The sequence below is a fragment of the Schistocerca cancellata genome, chromosome 5 (genome assembly GCF_023864275.1).
Source record: "Schistocerca cancellata isolate TAMUIC-IGC-003103 chromosome 5, iqSchCanc2.1, whole genome shotgun sequence".
NCBI lineage: Eukaryota > Metazoa > Arthropoda > Insecta > Orthoptera > Acrididae > Schistocerca > Schistocerca cancellata.
The window spans coordinates 288961098-288987645 of record NC_064630.1 but is presented as its reverse complement, the minus strand read 5'-3'; positions in this window follow the sequence as shown (position 1 = coordinate 288987645).

Genomic DNA, 26548 nt, shown 5'->3' with positions numbered 1-26548 from the left:
CATTGCTAAATGCAAGTATGCAGTAATTTTCACCGTGCGCTAAAGGACTATGATAAATATAGTTGTCGGTTAAAATTAAAGGCTGTGGGAGCAATATGTGTGCGTTTTAGCCTCGTGCCTCTTAAGAGTGAAATCAGCTTTGAAAGTGACTAGTGTTTCTGTGTTTTAGGAAGTGTATTTTGACATGGCTGTGAGAGCAACATGTTTGTGTTTTAGACTCGTGCCTTTCAAGAATGTCGTCAGCCTTGAAACTGACTGGTGCTTCCCTGTTTAGGAAGCGTCGTCTCTTCTTAATACTTGCCGGCTCTGTAGGTCGACAGCGTGTTTCTGCAGTGGCTCCTAGTGGCGGTGTAAGCTTGGGCACGTGTGTCTCAGTGGCGTCGGCCGGTTGCTGGGTTGACGTGTATTTGATGTTGTTGTGTGTTTTTCTTTTCTTTTTAATGAATTCGCCTTCATTTTTCGTAAGATATTAACTGACTTGCCCGTGGTATACTTTGTTTCCATAATTTTTTAAATAATGCTTGCGATTTTTGGATTTTTAACGTAAAGATTAAACTTTGTACGTTGAACATACTAGAGTTGTGCAAAGACTTAACTAATGAATTCTGGTATTGCACTCACTAAGTAACTGATGATTACGGGCTGCTTTATCTGAAAGGGCTAATTAATTAATATATGTGTGGTAACACCAATATGCAAAGTTCTGAAGCTGGTTATAACTTGTTACTTTCTCTTTCAAATTTACATGGTCAACTGTACTTATTGCAAGCATGTACGCCACAACTGTTTCGAGAAAAAAAAGTTGTTTGTTTCTATAGCCTCAGTGATTCTCAGATCCATATGTCCTGTTATCACATTTAAAACACTATTCTAATACTTCATTTCTTCTTTCGTCTCTCAGTATTGCAGTTGTTTAATGTCTCAGAAAATACGAAAAGAGTACAAGATAATTATAGAAATAATGTAATTGTCATACCCGGTTTTTTTATTTATTTATATTTTTTTCTTAAGCGTCAGCCGGCCGGAGAGGCCGAACGGTTCTAGGCGCTTCACTCTGGAACCCCGCGACCGCTACGGTCGCAGGTTCGAATCCTGCCTCGGGCATGGTTGTGTGTGATGTCCTTAGGTTAGTTCGGTTTAAGTAGTTCTATGTTCTAGTGGACTGATGACCTCAGCTCTTAAGTGTCATAGTGCTCAGAGCCAATTGATCCATTTTTAATAGCGACAAACTCCACTGTCTATGTTCAAATGTTCCAATGTGTGTGAAATCCTATGGGATTTAACTGCTAAGATCATCAGTCCTTAAGTTTACACACTACTTAACCTAAATTATCCTAAGGACAAACACACACACCCATGCCCGAGGAAGGACTCGAACCTCCACCGGGACCAGCCGCACAGTCCATGACTGCAGCACCATTAGACCGCTATGCTAATCCCGTGCGGCCACTGTCTATAAATGTCTTCATGGACAAGTGACAGATCGCAGCAATCCGTCGCAGGGGGCGATCGAGTGTTTCATAGATCGCAGCGATCAGTCGCTGATCACTGATACCATGGAAATCCCAGTCAGTGCGACGGACCGCACGTATGATCTGTGCAGGGATTGTGGCTGCCTGCCTGGTTACCAGCGATGTCTGCCAATGTGGCTGCAACTCTTTTGCCCAGTTACAAAGCGTGGTTGCTTTACGTTACAGCTCATAGTTGCTCAATGACCATGAAACACTCTGAGAAGTCAAATCTGTATTAAGAAGTAATACAAAATACACCCCCCCCCCCCGATTTTGCAGTGATTACATTTTAAAGCGATTAGCATTGTGAAGTATGAGCTGCAGAAGTAGAACTGATGGTAAGTTAATAGGAATATTCACTGTATAAGGTCTACATTTGATGAGTATGAGTTATTTCTGAAACAAATGCACACTTTATTAAAGTCTGTAACTTTGAAATAAAATGACGTACTGTAATATTAAGTGGACATTTCAGTTTAAATGTTCGGGACAAATCTGGTATACTGCTATAGCCAAATCCCTTGTCATTTCATATAATATATTTCTCCCTCATTCAATTTATAACGAGAGTTATGTTAATCAATACTGCTTCTATTGTCAACATTTCTGTAGACACATCAAGATCACAGACTGTCTAAATTCGTGCAGATTATCTATATGTTTAATGAACGGAAATGAAACTGAGGATCAGTAAATGAAAAGGGATTCGTACTAGTGGACTAGAATGTTATACATATCCTACATGGCGAGAGTAAAACAAGTAATGTATTCTATAAAGTAACCTATAGTTTAAACGAAAAGCATTTCGAAACAAGTTCAATAAATCCCAATTTCTCCATTTTTTGAATTCATTTCTTGTAAGTGTACGTGAGGATAAGGAGATCAACGGCTGCCGCTGCTGAACAACGCGATCCGTCGTCCTTTTGTGGGTTGCTTAATAAAGCTGAGCATTGTAATTTTGGACAATATTAGTTTTATCTAGCCATTCCTGTTTCTTATCTGTAAACAATAGTGAAACATAATATGTGTCTCTTGATATGTACTGATTTGTTTGTAGCTGTGCTCCCTGTATTTAATGATTGACTTTCTCTTGTATAGAACATGTTGAAACTTGGAAATTTGTGGTATGATCTTATGGGACCATACTGCTGGGGTCATCCGTCCCTAAGCTTACACACTACGTAATCTAACTTAAAATAACTTAAGCTACTGACAACCCACACACCCATGCCCGAGGGAGGACGCGAACAACCGACGGGAGGAGCCGCGCGAACCGTGACAGGTCGCCTGAGACCACGCGGCTAACCTGCGTGGCATAGAACATAGTAACGTCATGATATGTTGTCACGTAACTGTGACTAGATGATATTTTTGTCAGCTGGACAGTAAAAATATAACTGGTATTATTTTAATGACTGGAGCTCGTACTGTTGTTTATTCATGACAACAATTAGTCTCAAGTTTGTTCAAGTGTTTAAATGAGTAACAAGTTTTTCAATTATTTGACAGATCGTTTTAATGTTGCCAGCAGTTCCTGTAAATGGCACGAGTTTCACAAATAAAGTAAAGGTATTACGCAGTTCTCCAGCAGAGCAAAACGATTTTGGCGTCAAATTGCATTAACAGCAAAGGAGGAATAGTTCGATGCTCTGATTACAGAAAAGATATTTGTCTCTCTGACTATTTACATCTGCAATTTGAAATTCGTGTGGTTGGTTCGTGACAACCTGTCAGTGTAGCACAGACAATAGCCTGCCGTACAATGATCTTTACTTCGAACTGCCCAGTTACATCACATCCATTTCGGTAGTCAGCTGACAACCGGATGGTATGCAATTAAGGCCATGACTGGAGAGTGTCGCTGTATAGATGGTCGAACTGTCGGTGGTATAACTGTTTTAGTTTTTATAATGACGTGGCCCAGCAACCAGTATTATTTTATTCAAATTGACACTCGCCTTCGAAACCTACTAATTTATAGAAGTGTTTACCACTTAGTAACAAAAATCAGTGAGTCAACATATGCTAGAGATATGAGCGTCGTTGTAACGCTGTAGTCAAACACAAAACGTTGCTTATTTAACTACTTTGTCGGTGTTAAAAATTTAGATAAGGAAAGGCAAGTTCTGACATCATGTGGCGTCAATAACGGGTTCTGAAGTTCATTGCCACCTGTCGGGAAATTGCTCATATTTAGCACTTATTAAATGCGAGTAAAAAAATAATTATTCAAACTAACTTCATTGTGATAGTGTCACATTTCATCAATGATGTGGAAGTAAAAGTATTATTTGATAGAAATTTCATGTATACTGTTTCATCTGTGGCTTTTTGTTTGAAAGTACATGTTCACATTGACTAGAACACACACACACACACACACACACACACACACACACACACACACACACACGCACCACACACATACACACACACACACACACACACACACACACACACACAGACCACACGCACTCCGAAAAACACGAACACACGCTTCACAAAACTGTAGAGCCTCTACCACTGAGACGAGATTTCTTGGCGCGCTTCCAACGACACAAAACAAAAGCATCGAAATCACTGCATTGTAACCGCGTGTACAGGGTGTTTCAAAAATGACCGGTATATTTGAAACGGCAATACAAACTAAACGAGCAGCGATAGAAATACACCGTTTGTTGCAATATGCTTGGGTCAACAGTACATTTTCAGGCAGACAAACTTTCGAAATTACAGTAGTTACAATTTTCAACAACAGATGGCGCTGCGGTCTGGGAAACTCTATAGTACGATATTTTCCACATATCCACCAAGCGTAGCAATAATATGGCGTAGTCTCTGAATGAAATTACCCGAAACCTTTGACAACGTGTCTGGCGGAATGGCTTCACATGCAGATGAGATGTACTGCTTCAGCTGTTCAATTGTTTCTGGATTCTCGCGGTACACCTGGTCTTTCACGTGTCCCCACAGAAAGAAGTCACAGGGGTTCATGTTTGGCGAATAGGGAGGCCAATTCACGCCGCCTCCTGTATGTTTCGGATAGCCCAAAGCAATCACACGATCATCGAAATATTCATTCAGGAAATTAAAGACGTCGGCCGTGCGATGTGGCCGGGCACCATCTTGCATAAACCACGAGGTGTTCGCAGTGTCGTCGAAGGCAGTTTGTACCGCCACAAATTCACGAAGAATGTCCAGATAGCGAGATGCAGTAATCGTTTCGGATCTGAAAAATGGGCCAATGATTCCTTTGGAAGAAATGGCGGCCCAGACCAGTACTTTTTGAGGATGCAGGGACGATGGGACTGCAACATGGGGCTTTTCGGTTCCCCATATGCGCCAGTTCTGTTTATTGACGAAGCCGTCCAGGTAAAAATAAGCTTCGCCAGTAAACCAAATGCTGCCCACATGCATATCGCCGTCATCAATCCTGTGCACAATATCGTTACCGAATGTCTCTCGTGCAGCAATGGTAGCGGTGCTGAGGGGCTGCCGCGTTTGAATTTTGTATGGATAGAGGTGTAAACTCTGGCGCATGAGACGATACGTGGACGTTGGCGTCATTTGGACCGCAGCTGCAACACGGCGAACGGAAACCCGAGGCTGCTGATGGATCACCTGCTGCACTAGCTGCGCTGTTGCCATCTGTGGTTGCCGTACGCAGTCGCCCTACCTTTCCAGCACGTTCATCCGTCACGTTCCCAGTCCGTTGAAATTTTTCAAACAGATCCTTTATTGTATCGCTTTTCGGTCCTTTGGTTACATTAAACCTCCGTTGAAAACTTCGTTTTGTTGCAACAACACTGTGTTCTAGGCGGTGGAATTCCAACACTAGAAAAATCCTCTGTTCTAAGGGACACACAGCACACTTGCACGTTGTGAACAGCACACGCTTACAGCAGAAAGACGACGTACAGAATGGCGCACCCACAGACTGCGTTGTCTTCTATATCTTTCACATCACTTGCAGCGCCATCTGTTGTTGAAAATTGTAACTACTGTGATTTCGAAAGTTTGTCCGCCTGAAAATGTACTGTTGTCCCAAGCATATTGCAACAAACGGTGTATTTCTATCGCTGCTCGTTTAGTTTTTATTGCCGTTTCAAATATACCGGTCATTTTTGAAACACCCTGTAGCTGCGGCTGTTTGAAAGTGTAAGTTCCTGCCTCTCACTCGAATGATGTGAATCTCTGAAATTATACAGCTTAAAACGCTACGGATCTATGGGGCTATTCATGTCCTCATTACGTTTCTACTTTCTCTGCTGACAGTTTATAATTTTTTGTGTTATTATAATGAATGGCCTAATACACTTGATAACGAGTGTATGAGGCAATAGATCAAAATATATAAGAAGCTGTAATTGAAATCATTAACACTAGTTGTCTAACTTTTGCTAGCAAACTGTGTGTTGGAATCATTCCTAAGCCACAAAATAGATGAACATATTTAGGTCACATACCGTGCTTAACCCTTTTGCAAGGGCATTTTTGTAGCAACTCAGCGAAGATAATTTTTTTGCTATCCTATTACAAAAGTGATAAACTGACTACATTAAGTTTTTATAATTTAATTTTTAAGATTTAGGACCAAAAACCATGGTGGCACCCATGTCACCATGGCACCTTTGTGAGGTATTAAAACAGGTGATAATGTATTTCCCTCTCCCCTTTTGTGTGCCGGTATGGTTTACCATTACAAGCAAAAAATTGTGAGTTGTGTTTTCTGTTTTTATTTTGTGTTTTCTTTTACTTTATTTAAAAACATCTGTTACTAATAGTAAAGTTACTCACCACAATGTGAAAACAATCCTTGAAATTTTATCACGCAATAAAGTATGAGCTGATTTAGGTCACAATAATGTATATTACAGAAGCGATGCAATGTGTTCCGACACAATATTGATCACACGACAAACAGAAACTATTGTTGTATCAGCTTCCGTAGACTTGGTTCACTGTACTACCACAAGACGTCTGGGATAGACAGAAGTGGTAAAACGCATTCCCGAAAGCTTTGGGATACCCCTAAGTTGGTGGTAAGTATGCTTCCCAAGGAACACAAACAACAGATTAATTTTGTGGTAAGTATGCTTCCCAATAACCATTAAAACATCGTTGCTCGACAATCACCCTGCAGCACAAGTAATCGAAGCCAATACACACTACCACAGCTGATGGAAAATGCTTCATTGTTCTAATTTCACATCGAAATTGTTGTGAAAGAAACCAACACTTGTAATCAATGGGACATAATGCAACACATGTACTGCGGAAAATCGCAGTCCCAAAAGATCGCAGAGGGGACAGCAGCTATAGCTGTGTCCTCCACGATGGCCACTCACGAACTAACGATCTTAGAGGCAATCTTATCCTCCCCTCCCCCCTACCGTACCTCATCCCTCCCTCTCCTCACTGCATGTAGGGATAGATGCCTGTTCTATCTTGCTACTGGTGGTCCACAAAGAGATTCTTCTGGTGGTATTGATATACCATCTCTAGTCTGCGCAATAAGTCGGAGATAGACAAAAAACGAGAAGAGGATGCTTCATGCAACCTGTTAAACTTATTTATTGGAAAGACGGGACCCCCACGGAACAACGAAATTCTCGAGAGCTCTCCAGGTAAGTTCCTTCAAACATCCACTGCTTGGAGAACAGGCAGCTGCTTCCACCACCTCTGCTGACATCAGCTCCATCCTCCCTCCACCCCCCTCCCTAATCATATCTCGAAACAGAGTCCTCAGTCAACTGGCATACCATCATTCCACCAGTGGACCAGTGGCACCTGCCCCGCCTTGAGGCCACAGTCCAAGCATTGGCCCTTCGCAAACACAAATCAATGTCAAGCCAACTAAGCAATACATGATAAATGAGGGCCATCCCAGGTGCACCTTGTTCGTTCGTCTAAAATGTAGCAGCACCAGGCCACCCGACGCGCCCCCCCTGGTCGGGGCACAACACATACACTGTACAGTCCCCACACTGCAACCGCTAGTGCCAGCCAGAAGGCGAAAAAAAAATTTACTGTAAAAATTGTATTTAATGTGAATGCGTCTCTTATAACCGAGCATCTACTAACAATGCAAAAACAATCACGACAATAATAGACGTACCCTTTCCACGAATATAGCAGCAGTCCATTTTCTTTTAGTATTATGAGCAAAATCTGTATAGTTTTTTACGTTTGACTGCAGGATATAACGCGACATCCAATGAAGTAAAAAATATAAAAGCTACTGCATCACCACTGATTGCAGAGGACCAGACTGTAGAGGCCCGTACATGCCTACCCTGCATGAAATCGGGGAAAAAATTCCAATAGTTTGCGGCAAAAACTACCGATAATCGCAGAATGTCCTTGTTATTTCGAAACCGTCATCGAAGTAAAGAAAAAGCGAGAATTTAAAATCCGAAAAAAATCTGTGTTAAGCAATGTCTTTCAGCCTGATGGACAAATTACACAACATGAGAGCATGTCGGGAAAAACACTATCATTTCGAGGTTCTACAATGAGCTATAATTCAAGTGGTGTCTACTTTGTAATTAGAGGTTATGAAGTGTGAAATAACGGAGTGTCTGTAGATAAAATGTCATGTTTGTGTGAATTAGAAACATATGATGGTGTAAACTAAGCAGCTCCCACAAAACACAGGTTGGTAAAAATGAAATACAGAGGCGATGTTTCTCATTGACAAAAATGTGGAAGACACCGCAACATAAGAAAAACTGGAAGACTTTATGGCATTGTAATTTAGAACAGTTTAACCTCTTCTTCCACAAGGACATGCAGCGTTCCGTTTCGAAGAGCGCTGTTTCCTCATTTTTCTGTCATGTACATGATTACTCTTGTAATGTTGACCATCGTTGGAAGGTGCTGTTCACAACACGAATGATTTAATAGAAAGAAGAAGGCGTACTTTTTTTTTATTGGTAAAAAGAAAAAAAAAATGTGGAGAGCACCGCTGCATACGGAAGTAAGATGAGACTACGGGATTCAGGAATGCTTCCAAGCAACTGTGTGAAAGAGATCACCTCTACATTTAATCCAATGCTCCACAGTGACAAGCAGCAGATATCCAGTGTTCCACCATGGCTCTCTCCATCTCGACCAAGTTGTGTCAGTCAGTCATCATGTTTTTTGGACAACATGGTTGTGGAGAGAAGCAGCGATTCGTACGATTAATCAATAATTCAAGAACAGTCTTAATCGCATTTATTATTGTTATAATATGCCAACCGGTTTCAACCCGACATTGGAGCATCTTCTGGACGTTTACACCATTGGTCGACTGCTGCTGGTGTCACTCTTGTCTACATAACGGCCATTATGTAGACAGGGGTGACACCACCAGCAGTCGACCAATGGTGTAAACGCCCAGAAGATGACCCCTATGTCGGGTTGAAACCGGTTGGCGGTATTATAACAATAATAAATGCGATTAAGACTGTTCTTGAATTATTGATCAGTCATTATGTGGTAATCAACAGTATACTAGTGGATGGATGGGATGGGAAAGGCACCGTTGATATAGAACGATATACTTAATACGCACCACTGTTGACAGAGTGATCAATTTTAGCAGTATTACCAGTTGTTCCGTAATTTCAGCGCCAGACAGTGACACAACAGATTGTTCCAATATCTGTAACATCGCTTAATCACCCCTCCACTACTTTGAAAGTACCATATACTAAATTGCGGATGCAGATAGGTAACTGTGCATTAGGTCCATTCGGTCATACACGCCAAAGTATACCAGACAGTGTCCTATACCGATGCAGTTAGGCTAATGCAGTTAGGTTACCCACGTATTGGCAGCAGATCGATCATAGTGCAGAATTTATGATTATGACTGGCCATCTACCTCTTTGTGGATGGGCGTCACATTCTCGCCGTCATAGATAAAGCCGGAGTTTGAAAGACACCTGCCATCTTGTCCTTGGCCTCATTCTGTTGCCAAGTGGCCTGTGGTGTCACCGCCAGACACCACACTTGCTAGGTGGTAGCTTTTAAATCGGCCGCGGTCCGCTAGTATACGACGGACCCGCGTGTCGCCACTGTCAGTAATTGCAGACCGAGCGCCACCACACGGCGGGTCTAGAGAGACGTACTAGCACTCGCCCCAGTTGTAAAGCCGACTTAGCGAGCAATGGTTCACTGACAAATACGCTCTCATTTGCCGAGACGATAGTTAGCATAGCCTTCAGCTACGTCTGTTGCTACGACTTAGCAAGGCGCCATTACCAGTATCAGTTAATATTTATCTATGGATGCCTGTATAATCAAGACCTATGTTCTCCAATTATGGAATAAAGTTAAGTATTACTTCAACTCCGTACTTTATTTGCTACATTAAATTACATTGACCTGTTCCAGACCTCACGCCATCCTGCGTGAGCTTAGCGTGCATTTCGGTCTCCTCAAACTACAAGGTGTTGGCACTTCTGCCAACACTTCATGGCCCACCGAAACATTCACTTTTTCAACATTTTTCAAAAAATATAAAATAACAATTCTTTTTCTTTTCGCCCCCCCCCCCATGAGCAACACTACAAACTAATGCAATATGCGTGCAAGACGACTTATCGTGGAACGTTATGTCGATCATGGGCGGTGCTCTTCTTGTCAGTCATTTGCAAGGCGCCGCCGACACGGCATAGCAACGTAACTCCTCATTACGACCGTACGGAGCGTTTCCGATGGGTGAGGACTCTCAAAGTGCATGTAGGCCGTGACTTTGTGAGCAGATAGTTTCTAGGAATAGTGGACACAAATTCCACAAATTTTTGTATGCATGCAAATTTCACATGGCGTGGTTTTCATATAACCGCCCTGAAAACGCGTAAGAGCCCTCTGTTGCATCTTACCTGTAGTTACGCTTTTCAAAATGGTTCAAATGGCTCTGAGCACTATGGGACTTACCATCTGAGGTTATCAGTCCCCTATAACTTAGAAACACTTAAACCTAACTAACCTAAGAACATCACACACATCCATGCCTGAGGCAGGATTCGAACCTGCGACCGTATCGGTCGCGCGGTTCCCGACTGAAGTGCCTAGAACCGCTCGGCCACATCGGCCGACAGTAAAGTGTTTAATACAGTAGAGGAAAGGTGCCTAATATGAGAGACACTTTTGTAAATCCATTTGAAAGACCTAAAAGTAAGTGCAATTGTATTTTTTATGGCAATAATATCTTGCATTATTTAATTTTATCATACAGTTATCGTATTTGCAATAATAAATAATCTTTCAGAGTAGTTATTAAATCTTTACAAACAAGGCATTTCGTACAAATGACATCAAGGTTTCCTAAATAATTATTTTATTACAGAATAATGACATATGAATATACAATTTTTATATGTTCATTCATTTCTGTTATCCTTCACTCATTTCACACTACTTAGGTTTATATTTACGACATCCGGGGCAAACAATATTGTCTTCTGTGATACCGCGCTCTTCATGAGCCCAGCGACAACATTTCGTGCGCTGTGCCCATTTCTCCCCGAGTTTGTCTTCAAAAAAGCGCCCAGTACAGAACAGACACTGCGTCATCGTCATCACTGCTGCCTGAATCCGCACTGTCATCAAGATGGACATCGTATGCCGAGTCACTAGACGATTCCTCTGCTTTAGGTCTACGATTTGAAGGTTTTCCACTCTTCTCGCCGAATAACTTTCTGGCTGCTTTCTTACCTTCAGCCTCTTCTGTTTAGATTCTTGCAACTGCTTCACATAAGGAGTTGAAGTTAGTAACGCAGCAGAGCACGAACGTGATGTTTGTCTTATTTGACTGTCAATAGGTGGTTTTGCGATGTGTGGGAGAGGTCTGATGTCTGCCCGGCTGACAGCTTGACCTTCACCATCAGTAGTTTCCTTTTCGTTTTCGGCATCTCTTTCTCGAAGAGGGTCAGCATGGCGATGAATTGAAAATTCATGTTCCCTAAAGATGTTTCTGTTGCATGTGATGAGACCTGTTTTTCTGAAGGCATTCACAGATGCTTCCATTGCTGCTGCTCGGTTGTAAGCTACCCCAAATAACCTGGCTATTAATAACGGGGTGATAACACGACCTGGGTTACTTGCCAGCCACGTTTCTATCACTTGGGCATAGTAGGTTTTTGAAGGCCCCATGAATCCGACGTCTAGTATCTGCATTTTATGCGTTGAGTGAGGTGGCAAACATACGATATGAACATTGTTTCCACGTCCTTTATCTAACACATTGAGATTCTTTGTGTGGGAATAATGTTCCCTCACAAATATGCGACACTGTCGCATATTTGGATCCCCATACTATCGAATATTAGGAATTTCACCATGTTACACAAAGAATCAGGCACTTGTTAACAACGTTTGTTGAAAAATGAACCTAATTGTCAATAATTATAGGTAATACCGTCACAAATAACAACAATAAAAGAGTGCAGTAATATACACTCACCTCTAAGCTGAAATATTGTCTTAACACCGATGTCGCTAAAACTCCAAACACAAGAAATTTTGTATCAGCCTCTACGTACTGTGTCCGGCTCAACTACGGCGTCCTACTCGCAGTGTCGTCGTCTGGCACGCAATAGACGTGTTTAAGAAACTCTCCACCAGAGTGCAGCCTCTAACATGAGCACAATTGGGGTGTCTCATATTAGGGAACTATTGCATAATAGGCACCTTTCCTCCACTCATACGTGAGTGCTGGACAGAATAAAATAATAGACCTCTCCCAGTCATGTGAAGCTCAAGGAAGTCTCTCTGAGAACTCGTTTTGGCTGCCCGTAAGTTTTAAATCTCCCAAGTACACCATTACCCTCCTATAGCAGCCCGTACTCTCCAACTTGTCGATGGACTTAGATTATAAGCGAACTCAGGAGCGCCAACTATTCTGACCTTAGGAACAAACGATTTGACGTATGTGACGCGTCCGCTTAAGAATAATTGTCTGAGACTTATGAAATATCGATCAGCTCGCGACCCAGATCGTAAGCCAAATTGATAGGCGCAAGTTTTCTCATTACGGAGTAGTGCGAGGAGCCGCAGATGGGTTGTCGCAGGAGACGCGGCGCGGTGCGGGTCTGTGCGGAACGCAGCCGGCTGACTTGTAAGCTGCGCCGGCCGACGCCGGGCCCCGCAGATGATTTATCTGGTATCCGCCGGCGTTTGTCTTGCGCGCAGTGGCCGGGCGGACCGCCCGCCGGCGCCCGTGGCCCCGCTGCTTCTGGGTCGCTGCCCGCCTCCGCGCCGCTGTCGAGCGGCAAAATCCCGACGACCCGGGATTTATCTTACGTCCTATATTAAAGTACATGACAACTAAATAAATTGGAGCCGCCTCGCGGAACAACTCCATTTTGTACCGACCGAAATGAAGGCACTTTCCCTCACTCGCTGGAACGGACGACATGCCGCCTCATGAATCTGTGTCTTGAACCGGAAAGAAAATATTCGCGAGCCGAGTTCTACGGTTTCAACTCCCTGGCACCCCTATAAAGGGAACTTGCGAAAAATTTAATTAACTCGGAAACGACCGAGAGACGTGTAGTGCAAGGCGGGGGGAAGTTCTTGTAAGCTAATTACCGTTCCGCAGAAAGTACTATGTCCTTTCTTCGAAACTACTGCAGCCCTTCCGTGGCATTCTTGCTTGAAGAGAAACAGGAAAATTGCTGGCGGTGTGTCTTAAAAATTAGTTATTTGGCTCTAGAAAAATTCTTCAGGAGTTTCTCATTACTGAGAACACCTCAAAAACTCTTTTCCATGTAACATCTGTGTTTCGTCAGTACGAGCACAACTTCCGTGCTGGAAATAAAATACCTGTTTTAATTATTGAACCCAGCGCCCGAGTTTCTGGGTGAGGTTTATTGGCCGTCTGCTGATTATCCATATACAGGGATTGGTCAAAACCATGGAAACACTTTGAGATATGCAGGCTGGAACATAAATTAAAACGGTAGCCGAGCCTGCAGGTTGTGTTGTTGTATTTGACTACTAACGGCAACTACGCCAAGTCCTCAATACGTCGGAAGTGTCAGTCGTGGTCAGAAGACTGGTGATAAGGATATTACGTCGAAGCGAAGTGAATTCGAACGTGGGAAAATTATTGGCGCTCGTATGATGGGTGTTTCCGTAACCAAGGGAGCCCAAATATTAAGTGTTTCGCTAGGAAACATACGGAAGATTTATGCAGCACCAAGAGAAAGTGGAAAAACATCATCTGCTAGCCTACAACGCGTGCGAAACTGTGTGTTGAGTGATATTGAAGACGTTTGTGATGCAACATAAGAGGAAGCTCCATAAACAGGGAATTACAAGGCGAGTTGGATTGCCAAATCCATTGATCAGTGATGCAAATGCTCTTAACGAGAAAACATGGGAAAACACGGTGCTGCAAACATAAAACATCGCTTAAGAAGCAATAGAAGGATGTTACTTGATCGGAACAAGTCTTATTGAACACTGTTTCCAACTTGTGGCCGAATTTATGCCTCAAGAGCGAAACTTGGCGCTGATTCGGTGATGATTTAGGCAGCCATAGTGTTATACTCCATTCACACCATAGTTACTCTGCAAGTTCGCTTTACAGTAAAAAATTATGTGGCCATTTAGGCCTGCGCCATAGTATGTTTGTTCCCTAAGGCTCATACTACGGTACATCTATTATCACCCAGGGCTGGTTATGTGAGCCGGGGATGAATTGTCACATCGTCCCTAATGACCACTGTCACCAAACCTCAGTACTACTGAATTTTTGTGCTGTACTTTGAAGAGAGGTGTACATGGTAGCTGTCAACCTGAACTTGCCACTATTTTGCAGGAAAATTCTATAAGATTCCCTTCAAAACCGTAAAGGATCTGTATTTGTCCAGTCCGAGACGTCTGGAAGCAGTTTTGGGTTCCGACACGTTTTCCCACACCGCATTAGGTATGAAAATGTATTGTGGGTTCGTATTTTCCACATTGTTGTCCACCGCCGTGCACTTTCCCGGTTTGAAAAAAAATAGAAAGTAAGTCTCAAGTTTATGACTGCGGAAGTCAGTGCTCGCGTATAGAGCGTCCTTCTTACCTTGAGTAGACCAAAACTCTTTCATTAGTCCAGAATCCGAGTGAAAAGAGCATCAAGCAAATGTTGTTAAGCTACCACATGGACACTAACCATAGTTGCCTCTCTTGTAACTTTGTTGGTTACGCAGAAATAACGGCAGTAGGTCCTTCATAAATTGTTAAAATTCATGATGAAACTGACAGGTATCATTTATTTCTGTCAAATGACCATTTTCAAGCTAAGCCTAAGACGAATAATTCAAACCATTACAGATTACACAGTTTACAGAAAAATACATTGTAACTGTCTAACATAAAACTACAGAAATCCATTTATTGAGATTTACATGAGGTAAACCGACATTGGTCAAATTTTCCATATTAGAAGACGTCGTAGTTGCCGAAAAATTAGTCCGCTAGGTCATATTATTAGGCTAGGATGCTGTTATGCTAATGGATGGAAACGAAAATGATGTATCGTAGTCTATCACGTACAATGCTAGTAACAAGAAAGTTAACTTCACACAGTACCCTATACCAAAATAAATCTTAACAGTAACATCCATTCTTCTCGAACATAGAGATTATAACATTATCACACTTTTAATCCCACATATCCAAAGAAGGATGTGTGGGGTGAGGGTGGGGGGGGGGGGAGCGAGGCGAGAACCTTTAAAACAGTAGGACAATTTAAATTGTTTTATTTATTTATTTTTCTTTTCTGTACTTTCTGATAAAAATTACAAATAACGTGAAGGATCTGTTGTCCAAGACCTAAACAAATAACTGGATATGAAGTAGAAAATGAAAAGTTACCAAAGGACCTATGCTGTCTCTGATATGGCGTTGTCTTTGACTGTATCCTCGAATGTGTGGTGTAAGTACACCTGTGAGTGTGTTACTAGCTGTCGATATGGACTATGCTTCTTGACGAAAACTATTGTACACTGTTATTACTGTAAAAAGCTTTTACGCACTATTGTGGACTCAAAAGTGTAAATTACTTTTGTTCGGAATTATGGTATGACATTCCAGCCGTTTACCCCAGTAAGTGATACACTATTTAACATTATATTTCCGTGTAAACTGTCTAATCACCAATGACTAGATTTATTCGTTTTAGGTTTAACTTGATAATAGTAATTTGACCAAAATGAGTAGTGAATTGGGCAAAATAAAGGACAGCTTAAGGTTTCAACATGAATTGTAACAATTACTTGGCGGCTGAAAATCCTCACCTGCAAACATGCATAAATACTTTTTAAATAGCACCCTAAAAATTTATTCGGTAATCAACGTCCTCTCCTCAATACATATTCCAAAATGTACCATCGTGTACGATCCAAGTGACTGTGACGATTTTAAAAACATAACTCAGAAACTTACTTTGACTCCCCTGTACTAGCACATAAGGCGGTACTTGGAGTTAACATAACTCATATATTTGCTGGAGTTGATAGTAAAGAAATGGGAGCAAAGGGGAAATGCTCACCGGTCATTCAATCAACTGTCTTCAGTTGAATGTTCGTATGAGTTCAATGTACGCTAACGAAGAGAGGCTAAAAATTACAGTCATCTGAGGCGAATGTCAGTGAGAAAAACAATTATTACCATAATATTCTCTTATTATAATTAGGGTACAAATAGTACCAAGGCAGTCTTTCACTGAATGTTAGACCACCGTTACTTTTCATTTATTGTGCTTAAAGGTAGGCATAACACAACTCAGTCAAGCGAACCGAACAGAGATACACTGACAAGAATTCACCCTCCCTCCCCGATGTGTCGTGTTCTTGTGAAGCTTCAACACAACGCAACGCAATGGTCATAGAACTCGCACACTCAAACAGCGAAGTTAGTGTTATCGTTCCTCCTGCAACAAACATACTCGTGAGCACACGACAGCTTGAACAGGAAATTAGAATTCCCAAACCACTGTAAATTGCATTCTAACACGTCGCCAATTCCATTGTTATCCTCTACACTTGCTCAAAGAATTGCATGGAAGCGACTTTCAGAATCGGTAGAGCTCTGTCATTAGGTACGGAAGCAAACAGAACATTTTCTTCGATGTTCCTTTTTACCGACGAATGTTTATCGCGTTTTGGCACAGGAAAGAGTAAGCGTATGAGAACACAAAGGGGGTTCAGGTCAGTCTGCAATTCCGAGCGTTTAGGAGCAAATGCAAGAAGACAAAATTCAGTGACCGCGAGGACAACAGCCAAATAACGCCATCACAGGGCATCTACGAGAGGTTCGGATACTTTCAGGAGACTCAGGGAGTTCTAGCGCCTGAATATAACATACACTCCTGGAAATGGAAAAAAGAACACATTGACACCGGTGTGTCAGACCCACCATACTTGCTCCGGACACTGCGAGAGGGCTGTACAAGCAATGATCACACGCACGGCACAGCGGACACACCAGGAACCGCGGTGTTGGCCGTCGAATGGCGCTAGCTGCGCAGCATTTGTGCACCGCCGCCGTCAGTGTCAGCCAGTTTGCCGTGGCATACGGAGCTCCATCGCAGTCTTTAACACTGGTAGCATGCCGCGACAGCGTGGACGTGAACCGTATGTGCAGTTGACGGACTTTGAGCGAGGGCGTATAGTGGGCATGCGGGAGGCCGGGTGGACGTACCGTCGAATTGCTCAACACGTGGGGCGTGAGGTGTCCACAGTACATCGATGTTGTCGCCAGTGGTCGGCGGAAGGTGCACGTGCCCGTCGACCTGGGACCGGACCGCAGCGACGCACGGATGCACGCCAAGACCGTAGGATCCTACGCAGTGCCGTAGGGGACCGCACCGCCACTTCCCAGCAAATTAGGGACACTGTTGCTCCTGGGGTATCGGCGAGGACCATTCGCAACCGTCTCCATGAAGCTGGGCTACGGTCCCGCACACCGTGAGGCCGTCTTCCGCTCACGCCCCAACATCGTGCAGCCCGCCTCCAGTGGTGTCGCGACAGGCGTGAATGGAGGGACGAATGGAGACGTGTCGTCTTCAGCGATGAGAGTCGCTTCTGCCTTGGTGCCAATGATGGTCGTATGCGTGTTTGGCGCCGTGCAGGTGAGCGCCACAATCAGGACTGCATACGACCGAGGCACACAGGGCCAACACCTGGCATCATGGTGTGGGAAGCGATCTGCTACACTGGCCGTACACCACTGGTGATCGTCGAGGGGACACTGAATAGTGCACGGTACATCCAAACCGTCATCGAACCCATCGTTCTACCATTCCTAGACCGGCAAGGGAACTTGCTGTTCCAACAGGACAATGCACGTCCGCATGTATCCCGTGCCACCCAACGTGCTCTAGAAGGTGTAAGTCAACTACCCTGGCCAGCAAGATCTCCGGATCTGTCCCCCATTGAGCATGTTTGGGACTGGATGAAGCGTCGTCTCACGCGGTCTGCACGTCCAGCACGAACGCTGGTCCAACTGAGGCGCCAGGTGGAAATGGTATGGCAAGCCGTTCCACAGGACTACATCCAGCATCTCTAGGATCGTCTCCATGGGAGAATAGCAGCCTGCATTGCTGCGAAAGGTGGATATACACTGTACTAGTGCCGACATTGTGCATGCTCTGTTGCCTGTGTCTATGTGCCTGTGGTTCTGTCAGTGTGATCATGTGATGTATCTGACCCCAGGAATGTGTCAATAAAGTTTCCCCTTCCTGGGACAATGAATTCACGGTGTTCTTATTTCAATTTCCGGGAGTGTATTTCTTTCGTTCAGACTGACTGCTTATCACATGGCTAATTCTAAGCTTTAGAAGAAACAAATGATTCAAGTAGCTTCACAAAAGAAGTCAGTGGCTGAATCTGTGGGATGAGAGCTAACAGAAGTAGAAATCACTAGCAGCGTCGTTTGGTACAAATATTTGAGAGCAGCACTCCAACTGAGAAAACAGACTTAGATTGGAGATAGAAAACATACTTATATTGGAGCTTACTCACGGAGTTGTTGACCCAACTTCCATCAATCATCAACGAAGGCAAAAGACAACGAGGAGGCCTGCTACATGCCGTGGATATGGATGATGGAAGACACCTAATATCACAACAACAAACTTGAAATGCCTTTGTAGTCTTTGTAGAGCGTTACACTAAGCTTTATACTGCAACGGATACCGATATGGTGGCCATTACCGAAGTTACATACGCGATTTTCGACACCATTGAACTACACGCGGAAATACAAATAGAGGAAACTACAGAAGAGTAAGTGATGCAGACCATTGGTAAGGGAAAGGTGAACAAATCACCGGGACCAGATGGTCTCCCTTTGGAATTCTATAGGACCTCTAGCTATCTGATAGCACCTCGATGAACTATGATCAGCCACCAATTACTATCTGCAGACGTGCGCTTACCGCCGGTTTTCGTAGAAGGGCTGATGATTCCGATACACAAACCCCTCGGGCGGTTCACGGATACGGGACTGCCGACCACTTATGATCCTTAACTGCGACTTAAAAATATTCACCAGATTATTAGCAGCACTCCACCGAAGAGTATTGCGCCAAGTTATCACACTCGACCAAACTTCGCTCGTAGGAGATAATAACATCGTGACGGCGCTGTTTGCATATCGTGATTTGATCACCCTAGCAAATACGCCCCGCCTCTGCGCAGCAATAGCGTCGATCGATTTTGATCAAGCCTTTGATAGAGTAAGCCATATCTATCTTGCAAAAGTCCTGACACATATGCTGTTTCCGCGACCATTCATCCTTGTCGTCATGCGGCTGCTCAGCAATGCCTCCTCCAAAGTGCCCATTAATGAACGTTCGCCAAATTCTCTAATCGTAACGAGATCGGTCAGACAAGGATGTCCCATATTACATGAACTGACCCTCAACCCATTACTATGTGGCCTTCGGCACGGCTTGACAGTGTTGACTTTGCTAGGATATACATTTACGTGCTAGATATATGCGGATGACCTAGTGCAGATAGTGCGGAATTAAAACTATATGAGCGTGGCTTTAGATTGGATACGGAAATGTGGAACGGCCACTGGCAGGCGTATAAACGTGGAAAAGTCTCTAGCGATGAATACTGGTGTCCGCCTAACCGAAGAATGTGTAGCAATCAAAAAATGGTTCAAATGGCTCTGAGCACTATGGGACTTAACATCTATCGTCATCAGTCCCCTAGAACTTAGAACTACTTAAACCTAACTAACCTAAGGACATCACACAACACCCAATCATCACGAGGTAGAGAAAATCCCTAACCCTGCCGGGAATCGAACCCGGGAACCCGGGCGTGGGAAGCGAGAACGCTACCGCACGACCACGAGCTGCGGACGAATTTGTAGCACCTATGCGCTTCTTGGATACCTTGGAATACGTAGCGATTGCTTTTAGAAATGACCTAAGTCGCACAGCAACGTACAACTATAAGAGACTACGGCAGTCACTCCGGACGGACGTTAAAGGGAACATACACGGGCATTAGACATGATCGAGTAGGGCACATACGTTAACACCAACGTGACGTCACGGATTCCGCACTTTGCCCAAGTACTCCTGATGCCGGTGATCATAGCACGACGAATACTGACGGCTTTCGGTTCCTTCGTGAGCGCAGGTCTACCATTTATAGTAAGATACGATGCCCTTGCCCTACGTCTTAGTAGGAGTGGACTTGATCCTGCGCGTCTTCACGTTCGAACGGTGGTGCTATATATCAGCATTATACGAGACAGCTGTTGTCATTATGGATAAGCGAAATGACAGCCCGTTTATAGAATTTATCACAGCTTTAATAGTTAGAGCAGTTTCCGTTTCTTGAGACATGCATGCATGTCTGAAGGAAATTTTGATGTGAATTTACACACACTTTGTAAACGGAAGTATTGTAACCATCCATGATAATCAACATTTTCCTGATGTTTACCTAAATAAAGGCAGCTAACGTTTTTCAGTGTCACTTTGTGGATTTGTACTTAGTCATTACTCTTACAGTATAAGCCTGGCACTGCTCTATGCTAAAACCTTGATACTATCAAAAGGTCTACACTGGTGAAATACATCTTATCAGATAACATACTCCTGTCAGTTTAGTCATTTCAATTTCAAGGAAAAGTCCTATTTTATTATAACACTTTTAACCTTTTGCCATGCACCATATAAAATTTGTTTCTCTTTATATGAATGACCACATTTTGGTCGATGGTTCTTGCTACAGCGTGTGGGCCGTGCCACTGTCTGTCAAGCTTCAGCGTCTTCCAACACTTTTATCATATAACGGAACTTCATTAGTCGTTTTAAAATGTTTTGGATTTTCCATTACTCGTCTCCTTAAACTGTTTGTTATAATTATTGGTGCGCTGATGAATGTGTCTCATTTTCTCTTTCTATTTGAATACGGACTGATCATAATTGTAAGTAGCACCTGTAGTTTCTGTTTGAAATACACTCGGTGTGTCACATTTACTACTGAAAAATGATAATTATAGTGTGTAATTCGTTGCACTATGGAGTATGGTACTGTACACAAATATTGCAAATTGGAGGAAATAGTCCCAGTCTGATTGTGCTCTGCTGATATATATCTAAAGAGTTCCATTATAGCGCGGTGCGATCGTTCCAGTGGTCCATTCGACTGGGGACAATAGCAGAAGGTCTCTATCCTACCAGTCTTTAACAGTCTGCAAAATATTTAGTATGTCACTCAGGAAACATTGCTGCCATGTTCACTCACTAATACCGAGGCTCTCCTTAATCTCAAAATCAATATTTTCACAAGGATATGATGCACTGTATCTGCGTCCTGCTTTCCTAAAAGTTTTGTTATTATGAACTTTGTTTGAGCATCCTGGAATGTTGGTGTATATGGTACTGTCAATGGGCCGACGATATCAATGTCATACATATTAAACACTCCTCCTACAATTGGCATTGTAACCAATGGAGTTTTTGTTTATTTTGTGTTATGTTGTTTTTATGACAACTAACATATTTTCTGGTATCTCCAATATCCTTTTTCGTATTGGACAATGTTTGGTATTTCTTAATTCAATTGTATGCTCTCACGATTCCTTGATGACCACCTATTGGTACCTCATTGAACCGCTGCAAAATTTACGATGTTTGTTTATAATTTATCTCGTGCAGCTCTTCTTCCTCAACAATTCGCTTTTCCTTGCTTTTACTTGACCCATTTTTGGAATGAGGTAACTGTATTTCCCTTATTTTCGACAGCGCATCAACCATCTGATTTTTTTTCTCTTCTGTATACAGTATCGTAATCATACACATCTAATTTCAATCTGAACTTCATTAAATGTGGGGAGATATCACTAATATTTCCAACTCACAATTGGTAAACTTATGAAGGAACACATACAGTCTGAAATGTTTGACAGCCTTACTATGGAAAACAGCTCTCTATCATCTGTTCTATAACTTAGTTCTGCTTTCCTCAGAGTTTTGGACACGTATGCAACCAAAGGTCCACAGCTACCTCCCTTAGGCTAACAACAGTGACAATCATATCCTGGCTAGCGTAAGTCGTTATTATAAACTTATTAGAAACATCTGGGTACTATAATATACAGGTATTGAGAAGCACTTGGAACGTATTGTCTTGCATGGTGTTCTTATTGTATTTGCCCCCTTTTTTTCAGCAACTCTAGTAGCCTAGTGGGTTTTCCACCTTACTTATGTCACTAAGAAAGTATCTATATTACCAAATTAATACTTGAAGATTTTTATTGTATTTTGCTGGGGGTACTCAGCCATTGCTTTCAGCTTGTTTGAATCCGACTTTAACGCATCTTTGGTTAAGATATGTATCTGACATGTGACCTCTTTCCTTAAAAGTTCGCATTTATCCACCTGCAGCTTCGAATTGATTTGCCTTAGTTTCTCGATAGTCTCGCCCAAACAGGCATTGTGTCTCATAGAGATGGACCGAAAACTACTGCATCGACTAAATAAGTAAATATTTTTTCTTCCTGTAAACCCAGTAGTACCCAAATTCATCAACTTTTGCAATGTGGATGGTTCAGAATGGAATCCCATTGGCATTCTCTTACACACGTAATGAGAGTACGGTGTACCGAATACCGCAGTTTTCAATCGTTTTCATCTAATAAAACCTTTCTCCAAGTCAAGCGTTGAAAACCATTTTGCCTTATTAACCTGTCCAGAATTTCATCAATAAGTGGGAGTGGGAAGACTGTTGACAGTAACGTCATTTACTTTCCTGTAATCAGCTACTTCTCCCCATTGCTTTTTCGCACATGCAACCATGTTTCTTGCGATCATGGTTAATGGAAAATTCCAAGGGCTTGTTGAGGGTACTATTATATCGTCCTCTAACACGCCATTTATCTTTTTTATATCGCTCTCTTCTGCGGTTTTGGAATTCTGCTTGGGCGAGAGTAAATTACTCATCCCTCTGCGATGGCTATCCATTTTGTTTGATACCATATTGTATCCGTACACGTCACTATATCTTCTGGAAGATGAAATGTATGACTATGTGCAGAACACCCCTCTATATTGACTGCTCGTCTATGGCATTGAAATGATCAAATAGTAAATTCTCTTTTAATAAATTATTCTTGATATTTTGCCACCAGAGCCCCTTTTCTACCATACACACTGTCTACATCGCACTTGTACTGAACTGCGGAACTTCTTCGTTTAGGCATGGCTATAGAAATAGCTTCCTCTCGTGTATTTAACATACAAATTAAACAAGAGCTATTTCGCAGTCTCTCCAGCGCCTCTGGTAGGTACACAGTTTCTTGCACTTGTTTGTCCATAATGACATCTCTTAGGATTTGATATCCATACTTTATCTTGAAAACCCTCACCTCATGAGGACCTAACTAAATTTTGGCCATCTAGTCTGCCTTGGGCTCCCTAGCTTCATTTTACCATCGGTGGCACGTCTGCCTACAGTTGCCTTGTTTACTTCGTCACTCCTTCGGCTTAATTTCGATTACTGCTTCCTCTGAGAGACTCAGAGAACTACTCTCTCTACTGCATTCACTCTCTGTAGTTTCAAAATCTGTTTGTGGCTTTCTAGGCTGCTGCTCCAGTGTGATTTCGCCTTGAGCTTCTATCTCTGTACACATTTTATCGCTTCTGCCCCCAATCCACAGGGAGCTATTAATGCAATCAGTTACTACGTACCATGTTTCGTAAGGAAGTCCTTACCAATAAAAGTGGCATAGGGAATATCCAGCTCTCTTCCTACTTATTCCTTTCCTCTCCTACTTACATTTCACTTCTAATTCCAGTCAAGTCCTAGATCTAAAGCTGCCGTATGTGTGATGGAGATGTAATACCTTTCATTTTTATGCTTTCTTCTGATCTATGCCTGACCTGGCTTCGCAGATAGTTCATATTAAACAACCCAATCTGTTCTCCATTGTCTAGAAGCAGTTTTAACGGTCTTTCAGTACTCTACGGGCAATTCAAATCTACAAACTCATTTTTGCTTTCACAGTCGACTTGAAATACTTTTCACGGCTCAACATAATTTTATTGTAATAGTATGGTTTTCACAAATAACTCATTATTGTCGGTACATTCTCTGGCCATGTGGCCTGGTCTATGGCACATGAAACATACAGTTGGCTCCACTTTCTTACATGGAACTCTACACCGCAGTGAACTGTAACTTTCGCACTTGACTCGCTTTGGAGTCTCTGACTGTAGACATGTTTGAGCAGATTGAAATGTATCAATCCTTGTCTCAAGACAACAGTCCGCTTTAAATCCTCTGATTTGCCAGACGTTTTACAGTCAGCGTTACTTATGAAATATCGTGCTTTACATGCCCACAAGAGAAATACTTAATGGTACCTTTCCCAATTTATCCTGGTGATTTTAATCATTAAATTATTTTTCTTTAATACAAATAACTGCTGGTTCCTCCATCAAAGATAACTCAACAGCCCAGTTAGCGCAATGTTTTCGTCCATTACACAGCACAACTATCTGTCTGTGCTTGTCATAGATACCACGAATGAATACTGCTCGCCTTAATTTTCCTGCTAACGGCAAACTTCCCACCAGTTCTGAAGCTGACATTGTAGCATGGGCAGCTTCGAGTAATTTATACTGAGGTGAATCCACTTTACTTTCTCACTCTGCGATCGATTCCCCCTTCGATTGTCTACTGGAAAACGTTTTACAAGTGTAGATTTCCAAAGTACGCTTACTTGCTTTATTTTCTAACAAAATATTTCTTACATACTATATCTAAATTGGTTGGAGAACACAACAACTATTTTCGTACATTACACTGTATGCAATACTGCAGCGGCGGTGGTGGTAAGTTCGTATGGGACCAAACTACTGAGGTCATCGGTCTGTAGTTTGCACACTGTTTAATCAAACTTTAACTTAGGCTAAGGACAACACACACACCCATGCCCGAGGGAGGACTTGAACCTTCGACGAGGAAAGCCGCAAGACATCTTGAAATGATCTTATTATAACCTTACTTGTTTCGGACTTGAGCCCATCGTCAGTTGGTAGCGTTGACGTCTTGTAAGTTTTACATCTGTGCTAAAATATGACAAAGTTTTTGAGATGCATAATTAACGAAAGATTTTTCGCCTTACATTTTCATCCCAGAATTTAAAAGTTTTTAGGATTGCATAATCTTACACTTATATACGCTCTATACATTGCACATATTTCCAGAAAAAGTCTCCTTTACGTACTATAAGACGGAGGTCAGAATTTTGGTTCCCTTTTACAAGCCGCACTTATTCATGAACGGAACTAAAAACAAGACAGCGGGTGCATTTGTTTGCATCGGCTGGTGATATGATGTTCCTAAGAACATGATACGTGTATAGATATGTTACACTGCTTGAGTTACTTTAAAGATAACTTGTTAGGTGATAACACTAAATTTAGAAGTTCAACAAGCACAAAAATTTTAGGTAGACTGTAGATGCGCTTGTTGAACCTCTAACCTTAATGCCATCTCACAACTACTTCTAGGCGCCACAGTCTGGAACCGCGCGACCACTGCGTCGCAGGTTCGAATCCTGCCTCGGGCATAGATGTGTATGATGTCCTTAGGTTAGTGAGGTTTAAGTAGTTCTAAGTTGTAAGGGATTGATGACCGCAGAAGTTAAGTCCCATAGTGTTCAGAGCCATTTTGAACAACTACTTCAGCTTTCTTTGTATGGACAGGAAGGTGGTCTTCCAGTGGGCAGTTGCCTATCCAATATTTACGTAAACTGCTTAGAAACATTCTTTTTCAATACCAATTTGACAACAAATAAAAAATTATAATATATTATAAATACTATGTACGGTACATGCTTATCTTGTTTGGCAGAACAGAAGAAGAAATTGATCAGTTTGCAAAAGTGCTAAAAGGACTCCACCAAAACATAAAAATTTACTTTTGAACATGACACTGATAATGACATAAATTTCTTGGATCTCACAATTAGTAAATATAAAGGTGAACATAAATTTAGAGTAAACAGAAAACCCACAACAACTGATGTCACACTGAACAGCTCTTCATGTCACCCCGAGCAATAGAAAGTTGCAAATTATAGGACAATGCCCAACAGAATGGAGAAAATGTATTTGGACACGGAAGAAAAATTACAAGAACTGAAAACAACCAAACTAGTAGCCCACATAATGGTTACATGTCTTACACCTTCACTAGACCTCACAATTGAATCAGAATGAAATACAGTAACGAAGGTAGCTCTACGTCCAAAATAAATAGCAGTTTTACATAAATAGCTTCTCAAAACTCTGTGGTATAAGTCTGCACACCGTTTATTGGTAAATTGCCATATCAGACTGCAAACTTACTCCATGTCAAAAATATCAAAATTCGTTTTTGCACGAGTGATAAAATGAAACACAAAATTATTCTCAGATTATATTTAAAAAGTGAAGTACATCACAGGCCTGGAATTCGTGGTGGGCCCCAAATTTTACATTGGCCAGAATGGTAGGAGTTTCAATGTACGAT